Raw genomic sequence first — 24960 nt, 5'->3', positions numbered from 1 at the left:
AGTGAAAGCATTGTGCAAGCACACACCATGTGAAATTGAGTTAAATTCAGTGTATTTCCTATTATTGTACAAAAAACACTTGATCTCGCTGTTTCATAATCACAGACGAACAATACTGTATATTTAAAAAAAAGGCACTACATACAACTATGATATGTCAATCAAAGACAATGTGTATAACCTTTTATGTCTGTTTCTGTGAACATTATATTCAGTGTGTATGTGTGCATGTTCATGTCAGCCACTCCTCTATGCAGCCTCTGAACACCGTCTCATTAGAATGCCAATAGCTGTGCTTCACTCCTGAGAGCACATATACAGCCAGGTCTCCACAAGCATGCAGTGTCTTCAGCCCAAACGAATCCCTAACGTACCACTATTCAAACGAGAGAGACAAAGAAGCACATAGTTACCCATCACATTATGACATGAACTTTATCAATGATGGTAGATGATACCATTAAACTAACTTACTTCCTGGTTCCTCATCTCAACAATGGTCTCGTTAAAGTCATAAAATCCAAACTGACTGATTGAAGAGAACAGAAATGGTTAGTCCAATAGGTATAGAGTGTTACTAGTGACTAGCCCACGTCTCAGAGATGCAACCAATGTGTGTGTAAGAATGCAGGATATACAACGGGGCAATTAATTTAGTGTAAAATAATGGTGGTGATGGTGACCTTGGATACCTGGACTCCCATGGTGTAATCACGCCATCATCTGGTCCTCCAATCAACACCAGCTTGTTGATACGCAGGAAGTTCTTCCTCCACTTTGATGATTAGAGAGAGAGATACATGTATTTGTTTTGAGAGTGAGACTAACTAGGTCTCTCCACATTTTGTTGAATTTAAAACTACTTAGGCCAACAGTGTCAGTAGGGCCAGACTGAATCTGAAGTTTTATCAAATATATATATTCTGGGAAAGTATGTTAAGCCAAACTAAATTTGTTGCTAGAAAATGTGTAGTTCTGTTCATTATGCAGACAAGGCAGTGTGAAAGGAGAAGTAAGGAACTTTGCTGGAGATTTTGTCTCTCCCTTATCAGTCAATGATGACTAATCGAATCTAGGTTTTCAATTTTGGATATTGAGATATCTGCAGTAGGAATGAATTTCAGTACCTGTCATTTCCCTGTGTGGTCTCTCTCCATTCAGCAGGGCCAGATAATTGCTGCTCTTCAGGAAGCGTTCTCTTTGGTGTTTGTCAGGTAGGACAAAACATTTTGGTGCAAAAAAAAAAAAGAACAGTTGTGAGCCTATTTACTGTGCTCAGATACACATCTACAAACAAAAGTTCTGGTCCTCTATTTGTTCGACACCGAAGTTCCCCTTTAACTACCCAATTCTGTCTTACCATTCCAGAAATTTCAGATGGACCATTTCTGTCCCACTGAAGACTAGCACAGAAGAAAAACACGGGCCTTTAGATAGTGAGGAAAAAACAATGTCAGAATTTTTGTGTCTGTGGGAGAAGCACAACGAAAAGGCTAGTTAAATGTGTGTGGTGTGTGGAACATATAATGTGTTTGAAGTTTACATTCGGCTGGCAAAGTTTCACTTTTTATTTGAAATGTGAGACATTAATAGATTTTAGTTTTACTTTGTTGTATGACAAAAAGCAAAACTTCAATGTGTTAGAATTTGTTGGAGGAAATAATAAATAAATAAAAGACCTATACATAGGCCTTGCTTGATAGAAAATGACTTATGAGAAGAAAGTGACCATCACTGACCTCCATACTGGCCAGCCTGTGGTGATGAGAGGGAGATGAAGGACTGGACATGGTCAGGAAGTGTAGAAAGAAGTCCTCGACATATCAAACCACCTAGGAGAAGCAGGGGGAGACAACATTAAACAGACAGAGCTATATCTCTATGTCTTGTTCCAAAAATGCTAAATAACTGAGATAGAGAGATCTTGTGAGAAGCAGATAAGACGCCATGCTATGCCTCCTGCATGATTGGATAGAATGTATTTTTGAAGCCCTGCACCTGCACCCACAGTGGTGTCGGGCTGGCCATGTTATCATACAGATTTATCACTGACACATTGGTACCTGGATGGGCCTGTCAAAATAAGATACAAGAAAAAATGATGTACTTGAAACATATTATCATATAATAACATACATTATAAACTGGGTGGTTCGAGCCCTGAATGCTGATTGGCTATAAGCCATGGTATATCAGACCTTATACCACGGCTATGAATTAAACATGTATTTTTACTGCTCTAATTACATTGGTAACCAGTTTATAATAGCAATAAGGCACCTCAGGGGTTTGTGGTATATTACCAATATACCACAGGTAAGGGCTGTATCCAGGCACTCCACATTGCTGTATCCAGGCACTCCACACTGCGTTGTTCATGAGAACAGCCCTTAGCCATGGTATATTGACCATATACCACACCCTCTCGGGCCTTATTGCTAAAGTATAATGATATGATGGGCCAATATTATAGGATGAAAACGTGTTTGCTGCTGGCATGGTGGAAATTATGGATGGATTACTTTTTTCTCTCTGGAGGATGTTTAACAGCACAATAGCCACATGTTTTTAGAGGAATGTGTTATGTTACATTTGTATTTATTTATACCCTGATGAAGACAGCTTGGCTGTGAAACGTTGGTATTAAATTTTTGCATCTGAGCTCCAAGAGTGTGCGGCTCTCTTTTATTTTCATGTTACATTTGTATCACATGTGCACTAAAGCAGGATCTTATAAAATTCGCTCTTCATGTGAAACTGTTTCTTAATACTTTTTTGCCTTTTTAGTGCTTTTATTTGTGGAAACATGTTGTAATATTTATATTTATTATTGGAGTTTTGATGGCCCAAAAAACATATTTTATCACTCATAGACTGTATAAAGTATAAGGAATTGTTTAGGGCCGTCAAAGAGGCCGTGAACAATGATGACCGGTTTGTACCCAAGCGTGTCGGCCAGGTTAACTCCACATAAGAGCAGCAGAAGTCCATTGATGTCCAACGATGCTCTCATTTTCAATTAAACCACCGAAAAATAAAGTTTGATTCCTTCAGCGTGCAGGAGATAATAATTGGTCACATAACCCTAGCAGAATTGCATTACCCGAGAAATGTAAGTTCCAGTCTACTATGTTTACCCACTTTCATTATTACACATCTGTGTGGTGGGGTTCACGGAACAACACACCCCTTTTTCCTCTATCATATTATTTAATTGTCAGGCGCATGCTAGCCTCACTTGACTTTGAGTGTTTGGTGCCATCAATTTAGTTCACTGTAATTCAATGGTCACGACACGCACTTGGAAGGATGTTTACACTTTCCAGTCTGTGCCTAAATTCCACTCACAAAAGGATTTGACGGGAAATAATGTAAATGGATGTAGATTAGACAGGTCTTTAACCATTGAGTGCAATGCAAAATGCCTCATCAACTAATGGTATTAACGATGAACATAGCGGGAAGAATATGTTTATAATGCAGGCTCTTCATTCAGATGCAGATGTGCCATCATATGGACAAACAAATTGCACACTGTTCTGATTGGGTTTTTCAGTACACCAGCCACCAGGGGGCAAAATGCAGAATCCTACCAGATACTTATTGAAACTCCGTAATTCCGCTTCCAGTTGTTGCACCATGGATGGAGAAATTAGCTAGCAAGAAGTTGTGGATATGTTTTGCTTAATAGGTGTCATTGTAACCAACAGGATTGTTGTTAGTAATGAGAGGGCTAATTTGAACTTCAGTCGTTAGTTAAACGTCCACATATTAGTCAGGCGTGAAGCAAATTAACCTAAACTGACAAAGTTTTTGCTAAACTTGCTAGCTGTTGCGAGTTGTGCTGTTTCATATATCACCCCATGTTCATGGCGGTTTAAAAACAAGGTAATGTGGCTCGCTGGCTACCTATCGATGTTATGAATAGTTTCCTCATCAGATCGTCAAGGGGAAAGAAAAGCTACAGGGCTTTCACTTGGAAAGTTCCTACTAATACTCATCCAGCGGATCTTTTCCGTTTTACAATTAAGCAGTACCGCACGAGGGGGTGTGGTATTGGCCAATATCCCACCGTTAAGGGCTGTTCACCACCACGACGCAACGCGGAGTGCCTTTACAGCCCTTTGCCGTGGTATATTGACCATATACCACAAAACCCCCGAGATGCCTTATTGCTATAAACTGGTTACCAACGTAATTAGAGTATTAAAAATAAATGTTTTGTCATACCTGTGGTATATGGTCTAATAAAAGTATTTTACTGCTCTAATTACATTGGTAACCAGTTTATAATACCTTTAAGGCACCTTGGGGGTTTGTGGAGTATGGCCAATATACCATGGGTAAGGGCTGTATCCAGCCACATTGCATTGCTTCGTTCCATAAGAACAGCCCTTAGCCATGATATATTTGCCATATACCACACCCCCTCCTTCATAATTGCTTAAATATACCCTTGTGTAGCATAGGAATCTTGCTGTGGCAGCCATTACCTGCTACATCATCACCATTGCTATAGAAGGTCCCCATTTATATGACATTTTATATACCTAGCACAGGAGGTTGGTGGCACCTTAATTTGGTAGAATGGGCTTGTGGTAATGACTGGAGTGGGATAAGCAATTATTATGAGCCATTTTCCCCTTAGCAGTCTCCTGTGATACCTAGTACTATGCAACTCTCTGTGTACATCTATACCGTAGCTAACTGATTTTGTCTCCCTATTAGTAAAAATGGCAAACCTAGAGCAATGGGTGAGCGACAGTCTGCACGACATCCTCGGCCTCAGTGACAGATATGTCGCCCAGTTCATGATCGGCTCTGCGCGTAAATCCTTGAGCGCTCAAGACTTTGTGGCCCACCTCAAGTCGACGGGCACCATCGACATTAATCAAAGAGTGATCGCCTTTGCACAGGAACTATATGAAAAGGTCAAATGATTTGCTTTCTTGGTATTGAACTGCATGCTTGTTTCTTATTTTGACCGTGGTTATTATGACCATCTAGTAATGACTTTCCGTCTATGTGTTTCAGATTCCTCGTAAACAAGTCGTTGAAAAGCCAGCCAGAGCGATAGAGCGACGTGTCACGGAGATTGAGAGGAAGAATCGAAATTACACCCTACTGTCGGACAGCGAGAGTGACGGAGAAGGGAGAAAGAGAAGAAGAAATGTAAAGACCGGGGCGATAAGAGGAAGCGCCTCAGGAAAAGGGAGGAGTCAATCATCTAGTGAAGAGGAGACCCGTAAAAGGTAATCAACCTTGAAAGGGGTTTCATGTTGCTTGCTTGTGACACGTTCTACCAGCTTTCCTCTCTCTTGTTGCTTTTTACCTAAATGTTGACAGCTGTATTTGACTTGTATGGACTTCAGGGAGACAAGATGCAGCTTCTGGAGTCTATGGTCTCATGAACTGAATTGCAACCATAAATACATTACAACAATGAAGCCAGTTACCCTAGAATATTTTGATTGTTTTCATGCTGTGTAGTCTCTAATTTTCAGCTGCTACTCCTCTGTGGCTTCAATGTCTGCTTTAACAAGCCTCCACTTAGATTGTGTGGTTGGAGTTTCTAAAAGGCCATTCATCTTTCTCAGTAGTAAGCTGGGCCATGGCAACCAGAAGTCCAGTAAGAAGGATGAAGAGGAGGAGGAGAAGGAATGGGAGAAGGAAGAGAGAGAACGCGTACTGGATCTGGAAGAGAGGGATGCCTTTGCCAAACGAATGAAACTGAAGGACAAAGACGAGGAACATCATGGAGAGAACGGACAAGAAGGTGGGATTGACTATCAATGACGCAATCCAACCCAGTCTATTTGACTTACTAGTGTACTTGCAGTTGTAGGTGTGTTTTGTTTGTTGGCTAAATATTTTTCCATGACTTTTTCACCAGGGCTACGAGGAGGCTCAGAAAAGACTAAAGATGGCAGAGGAGGATCACAAGAAAATCGTGAGCACATTATTAAAATGCCCAGTAACTATTATCATATAATCGTCTAGGTATAAAAAAGGGATATAAAAAAAACACAGTAGAAATATAATTCATAGAACAGGGAAAGCCCCTGAGACTCATTATATGTCTATGGTCACCACCTATCTTTTCCTCTTTTCTATAGCTTCCAGAGTTGAGGAAGGAGTCTCGCAGGAACTACCTGTCCAAGAGAGAGACTGAGAAGCTGGAGGACCTGGAGGCGGAGATAGCCGACGAGGAGTACCTGTTCTCCACGGACGCGCTGACGGAGAGGGAGCGGAAGGAGCTGGAGTACAAGCGCAACCTCAGAGACCTGGCCAAGGACTACAAGAAAGCCGGCGCCAAGGAGAAGGAGGAGAGGAAGAACAGATACTACATGCCGGAGGAGAAGAGGAGTAAAGTAAGGAGGAGATAGTTGGCTGCTAATGGTCCTGCCATGGATAGCCAGTACTCTTGTTGAAATGGAGATATGTAAAACACTAGGATCCGGGGCTTGATTATATATATATCTCGCTCACTCTCTATTTCCCTCTTCCTCTGTCCCTCCCTCTATCTCCGACCCTCTCTCTCTCTTTCCATCTCTCCAGGATATTCCTCAGAGGGACATGGAGCTGGAGTTGGAGATGCCCATGGAGGGTGGAGGAGAGCAGGGTCGCTGGGAGGAGGAGAGGTTGAAGACCGCCTCGCTCAGCTTCGGGGCCAAGAAGGAGAGGGAGAAAGGGTTGAAGGCAGACAGAGAGAAGTACCAGTTGATCCTGGAGGAGGACGAGATGATCAACTTTGTCAGCAGTGCCGTCATCATGAAGGGAACCCAGGATGAGAAGGTGGGTTGACACTAAGTTTTATCGTTAAAGGGTTTATCTCTGATAGATTGCAAGGAGTGGAGCTATAATTATGGATATTTTGTCTGAAGGCTAGTTGAACAAAATGATGCAATAATTCAAATTCAGAAAATATTTTACATTCCAAGCATAACCAGTCGCAATCAACCAATACACACCTGAGCTTCTGTAGCATTTCAAACTGTGCAAATGACACATTTCTGTGTCACCATGAACAATAAAGTACAATTGTAATGTTGCCTTTATCTCTGTATGCTGTGTGTCTCCAGGAGCAGGAGCAGGCAGCCCTGTCCCAGGCAGAGGTCCAGAAGCAGTCCATCCAGGAGGTGAGACGCAGCCTGCCCGTGTTCCCCTACAGAGAGGACCTGCTCCTGGCCATCCAGCAGCACCAGATCCTGGTCATCGAGGGAGAGACGGGCTCCGGCAAGACCACCCAGATCCCACAGTTCCTCATGGAGTCGGTGGGTACACATGATTCAAGGGGCCATGTCCATAAACGTTATTATGGGCACATATCCAAGAGGTCAGAGAAAAGCAGAAGACACATTTTCCATTGGACATTTTGTGTATGTTTGACAAAGTCATCTTGACTCTTCAATGTTTTGTCACTGTTTTTACTTAAAATAATTTTTTGTAGTCTTCCACCCTGATCAATTTGTGGCATTATGCTTTTCTGTGTATGTTAGCTTTGTTGACCTGTGGTCTGGCTTTACATCTCCTAGGGCTACAATGATGGAGGCATGAAGATTGGGTGTACCCAGCCCCGTAGAGTGGCAGCCATGTCCGTAGCAGCCAGGGTGGCACAAGTAGTGGGCGTCAAGCTGGGCAACGAGGTGAATATGGCACAACCACTCTCTCGCGCTCTCTCACTCTGATGAAGCATGCGTAATTCTTACTGTATATGGTAGAAAACACAAACTCACCTTATTTGTCCAACCAACCCTTTCTTCCCCAGGTAGGCTACAGTATCCGTTTTAAGGACTGTACGTCGGAGAGGACAGTACTCAAATACATGACTGATGGAATGTTGCTCAGAGAGTTCCTCACAGAGCCTGATCTGGCCAGCTACAGGTACCACTATATGCCCCGCCCCGTCTGTCCTTCTCTTTAGACATGTTTTCCATATGTGGAGGTGTATGTTTAAAAGTGGTGTATTAAGAAATGAAATAATCCCCTGCCATATTGTTTATAGTCAGTATGACAGGATAACAATACACGACCAACGATCCCTTCCTCTCTCTCCGTGTGGTCAACATTGATGAGGCTCACGAGCGGACGCTGCACACAGACATCCTGTTTGGCCTGATCAAGGACATCGCCCGGTTCCGTCCGGACCTGAAGGTGCTGGTGGCCAGCGCCACCCTGGACACAGAGCGCTTCTCCTGCTTCTTCGATGACGCCCCTGTCTTCAGAATCCCCGGCAGGAGGTTCCCTGTGGACATCTTTTACACTAAGGTGCCGCTGCTGACAATCTGTTTAGTGGAATAGCCTCAGGACAAAAGATTGCATCCCCATTCTCCAACCTTCTCCCAAAGTGCGCACTTCCCACCGGGGATTTAACATGGAAACTCCCTCCGGTCAATGTTTAAACCGATCTAGAGCCTTTAAATCTGTGACAGGAAGTGAATAAGTGCACTCTTTGAGGCAAGGCGGAAGAAATGGAATAATGTAAATACCTTTAGAATGTGAATAATTTCACTTGTGAAAAGTGCTGGATGATGCTAATGTATGTGAAAGATGTAGGCCAATTATCTGTTCTTCTGTTGTTTGTTTCTCTCTCAGGCTCCTGAGGCAGACTACCTGGAGGCCTGTGTTGTGTCGGTGCTACAGGTCCACGTCACACAGCCCCCCGGAGACTGCCTGGTCTTCCTCACTGGACAGGTCTGACACACTCGCGCCTTGACCTTTAAATCTGTGACAGGAAGTGAATAAGTGCACGAGGCAAGAAATGGAATAATGTAAATACAACGCTGTTCACATTACGTCAGCTATTACGTCGCATCTGCTCTCGCTCAACGTCAGATCCTACATCGGTCACTACACATTAGCTACTACGTCACGTTTCATCTGCTCTCACTCAACGTCAGATCCTACATCAGTCACTACACATTAGCTAGGCCTACTACAAATCACACTACATCTACTAAATCACACTACATCTGCTAAATCACACTACATCAGCAACCATCTTAAGTCTATTCATTCTGTATGTGACTCTTTAATGTGTAGGGTGCCGTCTTTCAGATGGGACGTTAAACGGGTGTCCTGACTCTCTGTGGTCACTAAAAGATCCCCTGGCACTTATCGTAAGAGTAGGGGTGGTAACCCTGGTGTCCTGGCTAAATTCCCGATCTAGCCCTCATACCGTCATGGCCACCTTAATAATCCCCAGCTTCCAATTGGCTCATTAATCTCTCCTCCCCTGTAACTTTTCCCCAGGTCATTGCTGTAAATTAGAATGTGTTTTCAGTCAACTTACCAGGTAAAATAAATACATGACACATACATTTCTGCCAAGGTGTCTGTCCTTACCACTCTCCCGTCTCTATTTCCACAGGAGGAGATTGAGACTTGCTGTGAGCTGCTGCAGGAGAGATGCAGGCGTCTGGGCTCTAAGATATCTGAGCTTTTGGTGCTTCCCATCTACGCCAACCTATCTTCCGACATGCAGGCCAAGATCTTCAGCCCCACACCACCTGGCTCACGCAAGGTGAGAGGACCTCTTCTGTCCATTTAAACTTGTGCCACTAGGGGGTGCTCAAGAACCACTTTGGAAATATGTTTTATCCTCTGTGATCAAATAATGTTAGAAAATATGTATGCATAATTTTCCTTACCCAAATGGAAATCCAACCCAACTGATCCCGTAACCAATTGTGTGTTTTTTTCCCGCATTTTATTTGTGACTTAATTTGTACATTATGTAATTTTTTTTATTATGTGTGTTTTTACGCTTTTTATTTGTAACTTAATTTGTACATAATGTATTTTTTTATTATGTGTGTTTTTATGTGTTTTATTTGTAACTTAATTTGTACATAATGTATTTTTTTATTATGTGTGTTTTTACGTGTTTTATTTGTAACTTAATTTGTACATAATGTTTCTACCACCATGTCTTATGACCGAAAAGAGCTTCTAGATATCAGGGCAGCGATTACTCACCCCATACTGGAGGAATTCTTCTTCAAGTCAGACGGGAAGGATTTACTCCAGACACCCGACAAAGCCCTCATCCCCGTCATTCGCAGGAGGAAAAACAGAGATATCGTGGACTACGGTGCGGGTGCCTTGTAAGGATCCGTTGCCGAGATGGTAATCGACCTTTACAATCGGTCCTATTAGCCAACGAACGAACAATCAATCGATAATAAAATAGACAAACTACGAGCACGTATATCCTACCAAAGGTACATTAAAAACTGTAATATCTTATGTTTCACCGAGTCGTGGCTGAACGACGACATGATTAACATACAGCTGGAGGGTTTAAACTTTTTTTCGGCAGGATAGAACAGCAGCCTCTGGTAAGACAAGGGACAACGGTCTATCTATATTTGTAAACAGCTGGTGCATGAAATCAAAGGAAGTCTCAAGTTTTTGCTCGCCTGAGGTAGAGTATCTCATGATAAGCTGTAGACCTCACTATTTACCAAGAGAGTTTACATCTATATTTTTTTTTTGCTGTCTATATACCACCGCAGACAGATACTGACACTAAGACTGCACTCAATGAGCTGTGTACGGCCAGAAGCAAACAGGAGAACGCACATCCAGAGGCGGCGCTCCTAGTGGCCGTGGACTTTAATGCAGGGAAACTCAAATCAGTTTTACCTCATTTCTATTAGCATGTTAAATGTGCAACCAGAGGGGAAAAAACTCTAGACCACCTTTACTCCACACATACAGACGCGTACAAAGCTCCCCCTCGTCCTCCATTTGGCAAATCTGACCACAATTCTATCCTCTTGATTCCTGCTTACAAGCAAAAACTAAAGCAGGAAGCACCAGTGACTCGGTCAATAAGAAAGTGGTCAGATGAAGCAGAAGCTAAGCTACAGGACTGTTTTGCTAGCACAGACTGGAATACGTTCTGGAATTCTTCCGATGGCATTGAGGAGTACACCACATCAGTCAAAATCATCGATGATGTCATCCCCACAGTGACCGTGCTCCCCAATCCCATGGATTATAGAACCATCAAAGGCTAGAGCTGCCGCTTTCAAGGAGCGGGACGCTAACCCGGAAGCTTATAAGAAATCCCACTATGCTCTCCAATGAACCATCAAACAGGCAACTCGTCAATACAGGACTGATTGAATCGTACGACACCGGCTCCGACACTCGTCGGATGTGGCAGGGCTTGCAAACTATTACAGACTACAAAGGGAAGCACAGCCGAGAGTTGACCATTGACACAAACCTACCAGACGAGCCAAATTACTTCTATGCTCGCTTTGAGGCAAGTAACACTGATAGCATGCGTGAGAGCACCAGCTGTTCCAGACGACTGTGTGATCACGCTCTCCGTAGCCGATGTGAGTAAGACCTTTAAACAGGTCAACATTCACAAGGCCGCAGGGCCAGATGGATTACCACAATGTGTACTCCGATCATGCGCTGACCAACTGGAAAGTGTCTTTACTGACATTTTCAACCACTCCCTGTCCGAATCTGTAATACCAAAATGTTTCAAGCAGACCACCATAGTCCCTGTGCCCAAGACCACTAAGGTAACCTGCCTAAATGACTACCGACCCATAGCATTCATGTCAGTATCCATGAAGTGCTTTGAAAGGCTGGTCATGGCTCACATCAACACCATTTGCGTACCGCCCCAACAGATCCACAGATGATGCAAACTCTATTGTACTCAACACTGCCCTTTCCCACCTGGACAAAAGGAACACCTGTGTGAGTATGCTATTCATTGATTACAGCTCAGCGTTCAACACCATAGTGCCCTCAAAGCTCATTACTAAGCTAAGTACACTGGGACTAAACACCTCCCTCTGCAACTGGATCCTGGACTTCCTGATGGGCTGCCCCCAGGTGGTAAGGGTAGGGAACATCACATCTGCCACGCTGATCCTTAAGACGGGGGCCCCTCAGGGGTGCGTGCTCAGTTGCCTCCTGTACTCCCTGTGCATGGCCAGGCACGACTCCAACACCATCATCAACTTTGATGACACAATAGTGGAAGGCTTGATCACCGACAACGATGAGACAGCCTATAGGGAGGTCAGAGACCTGGCCGTGTGGTACCAGGATAACAACCTCAACGTGATTAAGACAAAGGATATGATTGTAAACTACGGGAAAAGGAGGACCGAGCACACCCCCATTCTCATCGACGGTGCTGTAGTGGAGCAGGTGGAGAGCTTCAAGTTCCTTGGTGTCCACATCACTAACAAACTATCATGGTCCATACACACTAAGACAGTCGTGAAGAGGGCACGACAAAGCCGATTCCCCTCAGGAGACTGAAAAGTTTTGGCATGGGTTCTCAGATCCTCAAAAGGTTCTACAGCTGCACCATCGAGAGCATCCTGACTGGTTGCATCACTGCCTGGTATGGCAACTGCTCGGCCTCCGACCGCAAGGCACTACAGAGGGTAGTACATATGGCCTAGTACATCACTGGGGCCAAGCTTCCTGCCATCCAGGACCTTTATGCCAGGCAGTGTCACAGGAAGGCCCTAAAAATTGTCAAAGACTCCAGCCACCCTAGTCATAGACTGTTCTCGGCAAGCGGTACCGGAGTGCCAAGTCGAGGTCCAAATAGCTTCTTAACAGCTTCTACCCCCAAGCCATAAGGCTCCTGAACATCTAATCCAAGGGCAACCCAGACCACTCTTTTACGCTGCTGATACTCTTTTTGTAATCTATGCATAGTCACTTTAACTCTACCTACATGTGCATATTACCACAATTACCTCGACTAACCGGTGCCCCCGCACATTGACTCTGTACCGGTACCCCCTGTATATAGCCTCACTTTTTATTTTACTGATGCTGTTTAATTATTTGTTCATTTTATTTCTGTTTTCTACTTAACACATTTTTTTTATTAAAAAAAGATTTCTTAACTTAAAGCATCGTTGGTTAAGGGCCTGTAAGTAAGCATTTCACTTTAAGGTGTACACCTGTTGTATTCGGTGCATGTGACAAATATAATTTGATTTGATCACTTAAGACATCATTCTTCAGATTCCTGCCTCCGTGTTTCTCATTCTCTTGTGGATGTTCTGTATAAACACATTATCTGATGTACAAAGTGTCCTCTCTGTTTCCTTAGGTGGTGGTGGCCACTAACATTGCAGAGACCTCTCTAACCATCGATGGGATCATATACGTCATAGATCCAGGCTTCTGCAAGCAGAAGAGCTATAACGCCCGCACTGGGATGGAGTCTCTGTCACGCCTTGCTCACGGGTAACACTAGCTTTGGTTTTTAAACGAGCCATTACATGGTAATTGTCCTAGAAAGTATCATTCATGTGGCTCTTTTCAGGGTTATTGTACCGTGGTTGTGGAAGGTGCCTCTTGCCAGTATTTCAAACACCCATTTCTTTGACTGTCTTTTTGTAGATTTTGTTTTTAGTTTTCTGGACAACATTCTGACCATTTTGCTGACTCCATCTGTGTTTTGATTCACCACAGGCCTCAGCCAATCAGCGAGCAGGTCGTGCAGGCAGAGTGGCTGCTGGGAAATGTTTCCGTCTCTACACTGCGTGGGCGTTTAAACACGAGATGGAGGAGTCCACCGTGCCCGAGATCCAGCGAACCAACCTGGGCAACGTGGTGCTGCTGCTCAAGAGCTTGGGTATGGAACAAACGCTTTATGGAACAAAATCATGTTACAGTGATAAGTCAGAAAACAACATGTTTTAAAAAGCACAGAAGTCCTCTTGAAGTAATCCACTTAAGTGTAGTCTGTAGTTCACTATTATGAGTTTGACTTACTTGACTTATTATTTTGAGCTCCTAGTGGAGCGAATGTCCTGGGCCTCATTATGAATGTCTTAAACCCAGGTGTCGATTTTTTTTTTTTACATTAGAGTGGCATATATTTTTACCTGACAGGAATTAATGACCTTATCCACTTTGACTTCATGGACCCGCCCCCTCACGAGACCCTGGTGCTAGCTCTGGAGCAGCTGTACGCACTGGGTGCACTCAACCACCTCAGAGAGCTCACCAAGGTAACTAACGCCGGACTGTCTATCAAAACCACGGCACCATTCCAATACTTTTCTATCGCATTGTCACCGTTCCCTCCTCCTTTCCTTGTTAAATCAGTTGAATAAGAAACAGGCTTCTACGGCTATCCCATCTCAATTTCATGTTGGAAATAAGACCGATAGTGATCCTGATGTTATCTCATGTGAATGTAATAACTTTTTTGTGAAAGTGGGTTCCTCTCTGTCAATGAAAATCAAAAACATAAGTTAAGGAACATTTCCCTTCTCTGCGTTAGTTTGATCCACCTGGTGTAATGGAGGTGATTGGTAACTTAAAGAAATCAGCAGCAATTAATGATGAGGTGCCTTTTTGGTGAAATCAGTGTCTTCCTCCGTTATTGAGCCTCTAACGTATATCTTACTTCACCAAATCAATGCAAACTGGTATTGTTCCTAAAGATTTGAAAATTGCCAAAGTTGTCCCCCTCTATAAGATCCAAGATCTTTTGCAAATTATTGCACAATATCTGTACTACCATGATTTTCTAAAATCCTAGAGAAACTGGTGTATAAAATAATGTTAAACCAACACTGTATTATATATAAGCACCAATATGTTTTTTGTAAAAAAATAATTAAAAAAATACTTGATTTGGCTCTTTTATAACTTGAGGATAAAATATCTACAGCCCTGAAGAACAATGAATACGCTCTTAGCATCTTTGTAGATTTATCCAAAGCATTTGACACATTTGATCATGACATATCACTTGCTAAATAGTTTTCATGATTATACATGTGGCTATATAATTCCGTATATGATAGAGAACAAGTTGTACATGCAAATGATTGTGCATCTACCGTACTTCCCATTCTTTTTGCTGAGGATACCAACTTATCAGACAAGAATTTTGATTCAATAATCAACGAAGCCAACTCAGGCATGGGCAAATTTTCTGAATTTCCAGATAATTTGTTTATCTTTAAATGATATATAAAAAAATGGGCTTCATTGTATTTACTGGTAAGAATAAGAAATATTTTTAAAATAGCCAGAATCACAATTGGTGGGAATGAAATGGACCAGGTTTAATTGACTAAATTCCTAGGTGTTCTAGTTGATGACAAGTTGTCCTGGAAAAATCATATTCACTTTGTGTGCAGCAAAGTGGTGAAGTCCTTTGGTGTCATCAGAAAGATAAGTGATTTGGGTCATCAAGCTTGCTTCCTAACACTATACTATAGCTTCATTTACCTGTATCTCATTTACTTCAATTATCATTTACTTCAGCATTAATATACTCAAATGGTGCACTGTCGTCTACAAATATACATACCTCCCAGACAACTTACCTAAACCCTTCAATCGTTTTAAAATTGTAATTGAACCTTTTATTTAACTAGGCAAGTCAGTTAAGAACAAATTCTTATTTACAATGCCTGGATTTGAACCAGGGCCTCTTGCACTGAGTTAAAGTGCCTTTTGCCCCACTGTACACATACAATCAAACATGTTTTTTCTTGTATGCTGAGTATATCATGTACAGTTATAGTTAGTATACTTTAACTGATTGAACACATTTTTATTTGTACTTATATTTGTGTATTGGTTTTTGTGATGTGGTTTTTATCTGTACTGTTTTGTCTTTCCATTTATTCTTTGGTGCGAATAAATATAACCTAAAAAGTGAAAATGACCTCTGGGAATAAAGGAAGGCTATATAATAGGGCAAATAGATTCCATCACCATTAGACAGGTGAATGAACATATTGGCTTCTAATACCTTAGAAAGGTGACTATTTGATGTGAAAGGTCATGTAATGTGTGTTGTGTTCCAGTTGGGCCGCAGGATGGCTGAGCTGCCGGTGGACCCTATGCTGAGCAAGATGATCCTGGCCTCAGAACAGTGAGTCTCTATGGCAATCCTGCCTCAGAACAGTGAGTCTCTATGGCAATCCTGGTACTTGCCTGGAACAAATGATCATCTTGGAATTCATTATTCTTATTGTTCTGTTACCTTGCTCATCTTTCCCCTTTCTCTATCTTTCCCCCTCGCTCAATACTATTGAGTGCCAATTATTCAACAGGACATGAAATACCTTTTGTTTTTCACTGAACATTTCCATCTTCCTCTGTCTCTCTAGGTATAAGTGTTCTGAGGAGGTGTTGACCATTGCTGCTATGCTGTCTGTGAACAACTCCATCTTCTACCGGCCCAAAGACAAGGTGGTTCACGCTGACAACGCCAGGCAGAACTTTGTGGTCCCCGGAGGAGACCGTATGGTGCTGCTCAACGTCTACACACAGGTCAAGAGGATTGGGTTAGGATAAAGATGTGATACTATCCCACTTTGTTGTTTTCACTTGTTTCATATAAGGTTTCAGGGTAGCAGTTCTGGGTCATGTTCATTTGGCACCAACTGTAAAAAAAACAAATAAAAACGGACTGAAACATGGAGGGACTACCTGAACGTGTCCAATAAGAACTGCATTTTCGTTTTTCTGTTGGAAACCATTTTACCATGGTAATGCCCTAATGCAGGAGAAGGCATCTAAGTTCAGCAGCAGGCTTATTTCTGTCGGAGCAGTGGGTCGGGGGGCCGGAACATAATTATTTGTACAGTGCAAATTGAAAACAAGTAAGCCCAAAAAGAGAATGTATTTGAAAATAATAATTACATACCTTGATTACATTGAGGCACGATCACATGACTCCTTTTTAAAATTATTTTTTGGGAATACTCGGGAACAGATTTTCTATATTTAACTATTTTTTTCTGAATCCCTGGTGATTTTAGTATTTTTTGACCAAAAACTAAAATCCTAAAAAAACATTAAATAGTTGAATGTTTTGTCCTGATTTTGGAGCAAAACTCAAAGTTCTATGTCTAATCATCAAGCTTTGATCATTTGAATGAGCTGTGTAGGGTTAGGGCAAAAAAACTAAACGTGTTTGGGAAACGCTGTTCTATGTTTTGTTTTCAGTCAGTCTATATTGACTGCCTCATTTGTCCCTCAGTGGCTGGAGAGTGGCTACTCCACCCAGTGGCGCTATGAGAACTTCATCCAGTTCCGCTCCATGAAGCGGGCGCGGGATGTCAGGGAGCAGCTGGAGGGCCTGATGGACAGGATCGAGGTGGAGGTGTGCAGCTCAGGCGGCGACATTGTGCCCATCCGCAAGGTCGGTGTGACTGAATGCACCTTAACCTCATGACAATGAACACACTATAAAATCGCTTTATCTTGTAAACCATTCATTTTTAAAAAACACCCTCCTAGAGCGTAGACCAGTGTTTCCCAACCCCAGTCCTTGGGTACCCTCTCCCCCCCCAAACAGCACACCTGATTCAACTTGTCAACTAAACATCAAGCCCTCCATGTTGAATCAGGTGCTTTTGTCTAGTGCTACAACTAAAAGTGTGCTGTTGGGGGTACTGGAGGACCGGAGCTGGGAAACACTGGCCTAGACCACTTTGTTCCACTTCTAATTTGCTGTGTTACCTGACACCAAGCTCTTTGTTACATGTGTAGCCAATGTGTGAATATGCTTCACACGACATCTGTGTGCATGCCCCTTTAAACCAGTGACTGTGCAAATTTAGCAGCAGATCTGAGGGATTGAATGGACCCTTTTATAGGTGATGGGATTAGTTTTTGTCTGCTCATGAAAACAGTTGTTAAATCATGCCGGTTGTTAAATCATGCCGGTTGGAGAGGCAGGTTGAGTTCACTTAATATGCATCTGAATGGACACTCTGCTTTCCCAATTCTCAACTTCATCATCATAGTCCATCCTCCAGTGAAACTGCTACACAAGGACTCCCCAAAAGGCAGTCCGTGGGTTATTTTAATTGGAAACCCAAGTAATTTAAAAAAATATATGTATTGTTTTAATAATTTTGAAAAGACTATTAAATTACCAGGAAATCATTTCAAAGTGATTTTAATTCTGGAAATCTGTTCCCAAGTATTCCCACGCATAAATAGATTGTATGAAATCAAGGTTTGAAAGGACTCTGTTTTTGTCAAATACTAAATCTGTTTGGGATTTTTGCCGTCAATTGTCAGTGTACAAATTATTTATTTAATAACATGATTTATTTATTTATAACTATGTTTCCCCCACCACCACCACACCATCCACTCAAAGAAAAATTGGCCCACGGCTGAATGTAATTGGGGACCCCTGTTGTCACGGTTTTCTGTAGGCAAAGGAGAGTCAGACCAAAATGCGGCATGGCTATTGCGATCCATGTTTAATGAAAACAAAGTGAACACGAATCAAAAACAATAAACGTAATACGAAAACCGAAACAGCCTAACACTGGTGCTAAGTAACACACGACAGAAAAAGGACATAAGGACAATCACCCACAAAACCCAACACCAAACAGGCTACCTAAATATGGTTCCCAATCAGAGACAATGACTAACACCTGCCTCTGATTGAGAACCATATCAGGCCAAACACAGAAACAGACAAACTAGACACACAACATAGAATGCCCACTAAGATCACACCCTGACCAAACAAAACATATAAACATACAAAGCAAACTATGGTCAGGGTGTGACACCTGTGCTAACCCCTTTCCCCATTTCAGTAACACCATCACCACTCACTCTCTCACAGCATGCACACATACATTCACTCATACATCCTCTTTGTCCCTCTCACTGATACTTCATTTAAAAATATGTATTTTGACCTGAAATGGACAACCATGTAAAATAAAGGAGAAATAAATAGAAATGATCTCTCTCAGGCAGTGACGGCGGGGTACTTCTACCACACGGCGCGGCTTAGCAAGGGGAGCTACAAGACAGTGAAGCACCAGCAGACAGTCTACGTCCACCCCAACAGCTCCCTGTTCGAGGAGCAGCCCCGTTGGCTCATCTACCACGAGCTGGTCTTCACCACCAAGGAGTTCACGAGACAGGTCTTTCATCAGTACTAGTAGACTTGTGGTCATGTTTGTGTGTATGCTTCTCCGTGTGAGACAGATCTGGAGTCAGATGGAATCAATCCACCACCGTGAAGGACGAAGTAAAACTTTAGGGGAGAGTTGTTGCTGTCTTGCCACTGTTGTTGTTATTATTTTATCAAGTGACTCCAGGTAGCATTGTCTTTGTATACAGTATTATATACAATGCCTTCAAAAAGTATTCAGACCCCTTGACTTTTTCCACATTTTGTTAACGTTACAGCCTCATTCTAAAATTGATTAAATAAATACAAATTCTCAGAAATCTACACACAATACCCCATAATGATAAAGCGAGAACAAGTTTTGAGAAATTATAGCAAATGTAAAAAATAACCAACAGAAATACCTTACTTACATAAGTATTCGGACCCTTTGCTATGAGACCCGAAATTGAGCTTGGGTGCATCCTGTTTCCATTGATCATCCTTGAGATGTTTCAACAACTTGATTGGAGTCCACCTGTGGTAAATTCAATTGATTGGACATGATTTGGAAAGGCACACACCTGTCTATATAAGGTCCCACAGTTTTTTTTCCACCTTTATTTAACCAGGTAGGCTAGTTGAGAACAAGTTCTCATTTGCAACTGCGACCTGGCCAAGATAAAGCATAGCAGTGTGAACAGACAACACAGTTACACATGGACAAGTCAATAACACAGTAGAAAAAAAGAGAGTCTATATACATTGTGTGCAAAAGGCATGAGGAGGTAGGCAAATAATTACAATTTTGCAGATTAACACGAGTGATAAATGATCAGATGGTCATGTACAGGTAGAGATATTGCTGTGCAAAAGAGCAGAAAGGTAAATAAATAAAAACAGTATGGGGATGAGGTAGGTAAAATTGGGTGGGCTATTTACCGATAAGACTATGTACAGCTGCAGCGATCGGTTAGCTGCTCAGATAGCAGATGTTTGAAGTTGGTGAGGGAGATAAAAGTCTCCAACTTCAGCGATTTTTGCAATTCGTTCCAGTCACAGGCAACAGAGAACTGGAACAAAGGCGGCCAAATGAGGTGTTGGCTTTAGGGATGATCAGTGAGATACACCTGCTGGAGCGCGTGCTACGGGTGGGTGTTGCCATCGTGACCAGTGAATTGAGATAAGGTGGAGCTTTACCTAGCATGGACTTGTAGATGACATGGAACCAGTGGGTCTGGCGACGAATATGTAGCGAGGGCCAGCCGACTAGATCATACAGGTCGCAGTGGTGGGTGGTATAAGGTGCTTTAGTGACAAAACGGATGGCATTGTGATAAACTGCATCCAGTTTGCTGAGTAGAGTGTTGTAAGCTATTTTGTAGATGACGTTGCCGAAGTCGAGGATCGGTAGGATAATCAGTTTTACTAGGGTAAGTTTGGCGGCGTGAGTGAAGGAGGCTTTGTTGCGGAATAGAAAGCCGACTCTAGATTTGATTTTCGATTGGAGATGTTTGATATGAGTCTGGAAGGAGAGTTTACAGTCTAGCCAGACACCTAGGTACTTATAGATGTCCACATATTAAAGGTCGGAACCATCCAGGGTGGTGATACTAGTCAGGCATGCGGGTGCAGGCAGCAAACGGTTGAAAAGCATGCATTTGGTTTTACTAGCTTTTAAGAGCAGTTGGAGGCCACGGAAGGAGTGTTGTATGGCATTGAAGCCCGTTTGGAGGTTAGATAGCTCAGTGTCCAAGGATGGGCCGGAAGTATATAGAATGGTGGATCAGGGAATCGCCCGCAGCAAGAGCAACATCATTGATATATACAGAGAAAAGAGTCGGCCTGAGAATTGAACCCTGTGGCACCCCCATAGAGACCGCCAGAGGACCGGACAGCATGCCCTCCGATTTGACACACTGAACTTTGTCTGCAAAGTAGTTGGTGAACCAGGCAAGACAGTCATCAGAAAAACCGAGGCTACTGAGTCTGCCGATAAGAATATGGTGATTGACAGTCGAAAGCCTTGGCAAGGTCGATGAAGACGGCTGCACAGTACTGACAGTGCATGTCAGAGCAAAAACCAAGCCATGAGGTCGAAGGAATTGTCCTTAGAGCTCCGAGACAGGATTGTGTCGAGGCACAGATCTGGAGAAGGGTACCAAAAAAGGTCTGCAGCATTGAAGGTCCCCAAGAACACAGTGGCCTCCATCATTCTTAAATGGAAGAAGTTTAGAACCACCAAGACTCTTCCTAGAGACTTGTCGGGATCGAGACAAAGATGAAAGGAGCAAAGTACAGAGAGATCCTTGACGAAGACCTACTCCAGAGCGCTTAGGACCTCAGACTCGGGTGAAGGTTCATCTTCCAACAGGACAATGACCCTAAGCACACAGCCAAGACAACACAGGAGTGGCTTCGGGACAAGTCTCTGAATGTCCTTGAGTGGCCCAACCAGTGCCCGGACTTGAACCTGATCGAACATCTCTGGAAGGACTTGAAAATAACTGTGCAGCAACGCTCCCCATCCAACCCGGAGGATCTGCAGAGATGAATGAAAGAAACTCTCCAAATACAGGTGTGCCAAGCTTGTAGCATCATACCCAAGAAGACTCAATGCTGTAATCGCCGCCAAAGTTCGCCTCACAAGTCTTCAACTGGCAGCTTCATAAAATAGTACCTGCAAAACACCAGTCTCAATGTCAACAGTGAAGAGGAGACTCCGGGATGCTGGGTTTCAAGGCAGAGTTCCTCTGTCCAGTGTCTGTGTTCTTTAACCCATGTAATCTTTTATTTTATTGGCGAGTCTGAGATATGGCCTTTTCTTTGCAACTCTGCCTAGGAGGCCGGCATTCTGGAGTCGCCTCTTCACTGTTGAAGTTGAGACTGGTGTTTTGTGGTGTTTTGTGGGTGCTATTTAATGAAGCTGCCAGTTGAGGACTTGTGAGGCATCTGTTTCTCAAACTAGACACTCTAATGTACTTGTTCTCTTGCTCAGTTGTGCACCCGGGCCTCCCACTCCTCTTTCTATTCTGGTTAGCGCCAGTTTGCTCTGTTCTGTGAAGGGGGTAGTACACAATATTTATTCAATACCAATCAAAAGTTTGGACACCTGCTCATTCAAGGGTTTTTCTTTATTTGTACTATTTTTTACACTATAGAATAATAATGAAGACATCAAAACTATGAAATAACACATATGGAATCATGTAGTTCCCACACATGCTCAGCACTTTTTATCTGCTTTTCCTTCATTCTGTTGTCCAACTCATCTCAAACCTTCTCAGTTGGGTTGAGGTTAGGTGATTGTGGAGGCCAGGTCATCTGATGCAGTACTCCATCACTCTTTTTCTTGGTAAAATAGCCCTTACACAGCCTGGAGGTGTGTTGGGTCATTGTCTTGTTGAAAAACCAATGATAGTCCCACTAAGCACAAACCAGATGTGATGGAGTATCGCTGCAGAATGCTGTGGTAGCCATGCTGGTTAATTGTGCCTTGAATTTTCAATAAATCACCAGCAAAGCACCATCATACCACCACCTCCATACTTCATGGTGGGAACCACACATGCAGAGATCATCCGTTCACCTTCTCTGCATCTCACATGGCGGTTGGAACCAAAAACCTCAAATTTGGACTCATCAAACCTGAGGACAGATTTCCACCGGTCTAATGTCCATTGCTCGTGTTTTTTGGCCCAAGCAAGTCTCTTTTTCTTATTGGTGTCCTTTATTAGTGGTTTCTTTGCAGCAATTTGACCATGAAGTCCTGAATCACACCTCTGAACAGTTGATGTTGAGATGTGTCTGTTACTTGAATTCTGTGAAGCATTTATTTGGGCTGCAAATTCTGAGGCTGTTAACTCTAAAGACCTTATCCTCTGCAGCAGAGGTAACTCTGGGTCTTCCTTTCTTGTGGTGGTCCTCATGAGAGCCAGCTTCGTCATAGCGCTTGATGGTTTTTGCGACTGCACTTGAAGAAACGTTAAAAGTTCTTTACATTTTCCATATTGACTGACCGTCATGATGGACTGTCGTTTTTCTTTGCTTATTTGAGCTGTTCTTTTTATAACATGAACTTGGTCTTTTACCAAATAGGGCCATCGTCTGTATACCACCCCTACGTTGTCACAACACAACTTATTGGCTCAAACGCATTCAGATGGAAAGAACTCCCACAAACTTTTAACAAGGCACACCTGTTAATTGAAATGCATTCCAGGTGACTACCTCATGAAGCTGGTTGAGAGAATGCCAAGCTGTGTGCAAAGCTGTAATCAAGTCAAAGGGTGGCTACTTTGAAGATTGCCAAATATTAAATATATTTTGATTTGTTTAACACTTATTTTGTTTACTACATGATTCCATATGTTATTTCATAGTTTTTATGTATTCAATATTATTCTACAATGTAGAAACTAGTTTTTTTTAAAAGAAGGGGAAAAAAGGAAAAACCCTGGAATGAGTAGGTGTGTCCAAACCTTTGACTGGTACTGTAAATGAGCATAAAGTTCTAAACTTGGTTTTGTTTTATCATTGTGGTGTGTTGTGTGTAGATTAAAGGTTAAAAAAAATACAACATTTGAATACATTTTAGATTAAGGCTGTAAAGTAAAACAATGTGTAAAAAGTCAATGGTTCTGAATACTTTCTGAAGGCACTGGGACAGAATGGCAGACGGAATACGATTGAAGGGGCTGTGCTGTTATTCTTACATTACTTTGAATGAATGTTAATATATTTTCCCCCTTTATTTTAACTTCTTTCTCTGCCTCTCAAGGTGATTGAGATAGACAGCTGCTGGAGGTGGCTCCCCACTACTACAAGAACAAGGAGCTGGAGGACAGCAGCAGTAAGAAGATGCCTCGCAAACAGGGCAAGGCCAAGGAAGAGCTGGGCTAAGGACAGGAACTAGAAAAGACTTTCTCCCCTCAGAGATAAGACAGCCAAGCAGGGCTTCCATAAGGAACGGAGATTTAAAAAAAAAACAACTTTGAGGCCCTAGAGCCAAAAAAAAGGTACTGGATGAAAACTTGCATGGTTGTGGGCTCATTCATCATAAACCACCTATCGGAGCTAGACGAGCTTGATGATAAGGAAATTTGTAAGTCGCTCTGGATAAGAGCGTCTGCTAAATGACTTAAATGTAAATGTAATGAAATGTTATGCACTTGGACTGTCAGTTTCCTGTGTCTGGTATGATGCAGGGTCCAGGGTGAAGTTTCCCCAAAGTACAGATCTAGAATCAGCTTCCCCTCCCCATGTCCTAACCATTAGGGGGGAGATGCAAAACTGACCCAATTATCAGCGTCTAGGTGTAACTTCACCCTGCTCCATGATGCAGAAACAAGCAGCAAGACAGATGAAAACAAATGGCTACTGCTTTGTATGTAATGGCCAATGACCAGCAGAGAGTTAGCATATTTACTTTCCCTAAATAGTTCACTTTGTTTGCCCAATGTCTGGATGTTGTTGGGGTTGTAAATGTATTTTCTTGTCCCAATTACACCTAACAGATGGACAGCCAACAATGCTGTGTGTATTTGACTCCAGTATGGTTCCACTATCTCTTTCATTTTCTATTGGAATAAACTTTTTTACAGGCACTTGCTTTGTCCTGCTTAGGCGCTAAGTGTTTGTTTTTGTTAACATGGGAGTGACTGACAGTTTACATAGTTGCCTCTCCCCATTATTCATTAACCGTATGATAGCCCATACATAGAATTAGCTACTTCTAGTCTTTGATTTCCCTGTATGAGGAAGTTCAGAGTATCAGGGCTATATTTAGGTTGCTGCTTTGCCTGTTTGAATGGCACAGGGTAATGTTTTTTTTTTACCAGTATCATGTAAATCCTGGGATCAGGGTTTGTTAGTTGCAGTGTGTGTTTTATGGGTTGTTAGGATTTTCTGGGATCAGCCAATGGATACAACACATTTCAAACAACTGAAACGTGATGGGATCTCAGGATGATGTGCACATCATTAGTTTGACTATAGTGGCTTCAAGAATGTTTTCAACTGAATTAAATTAGCAAGTAATTCCACACTAATAA

At 42.5% G+C, this 24960-nt stretch overlaps 2 pseudogenes; one reads left to right on the top strand and one right to left on the bottom strand.

The window, feature by feature from the left end:
- Positions 1-90: 90 nt before the first annotated feature.
- LOC135523119 (lysosomal thioesterase PPT2-A-like) lies at positions 91-3013 on the bottom strand (annotated as a pseudogene).
- Positions 3014-3625: 612 nt separating this feature from the next.
- Positions 3626-24513, top strand: LOC135522329 (pre-mRNA-splicing factor ATP-dependent RNA helicase DHX16-like; annotated as a pseudogene).
- The last annotated feature ends 447 nt before the right edge of the window (positions 24514-24960 follow it).

The sequence above is a fragment of the Oncorhynchus masou genome, chromosome 30, assembly GCF_036934945.1.
Source record: "Oncorhynchus masou masou isolate Uvic2021 chromosome 30, UVic_Omas_1.1, whole genome shotgun sequence".
NCBI lineage: Eukaryota > Metazoa > Chordata > Actinopteri > Salmoniformes > Salmonidae > Oncorhynchus > Oncorhynchus masou.
The sequence above is the reverse complement of the archived record's forward strand: the minus strand, read 5'-3'. Positions and strand labels throughout refer to the sequence as shown.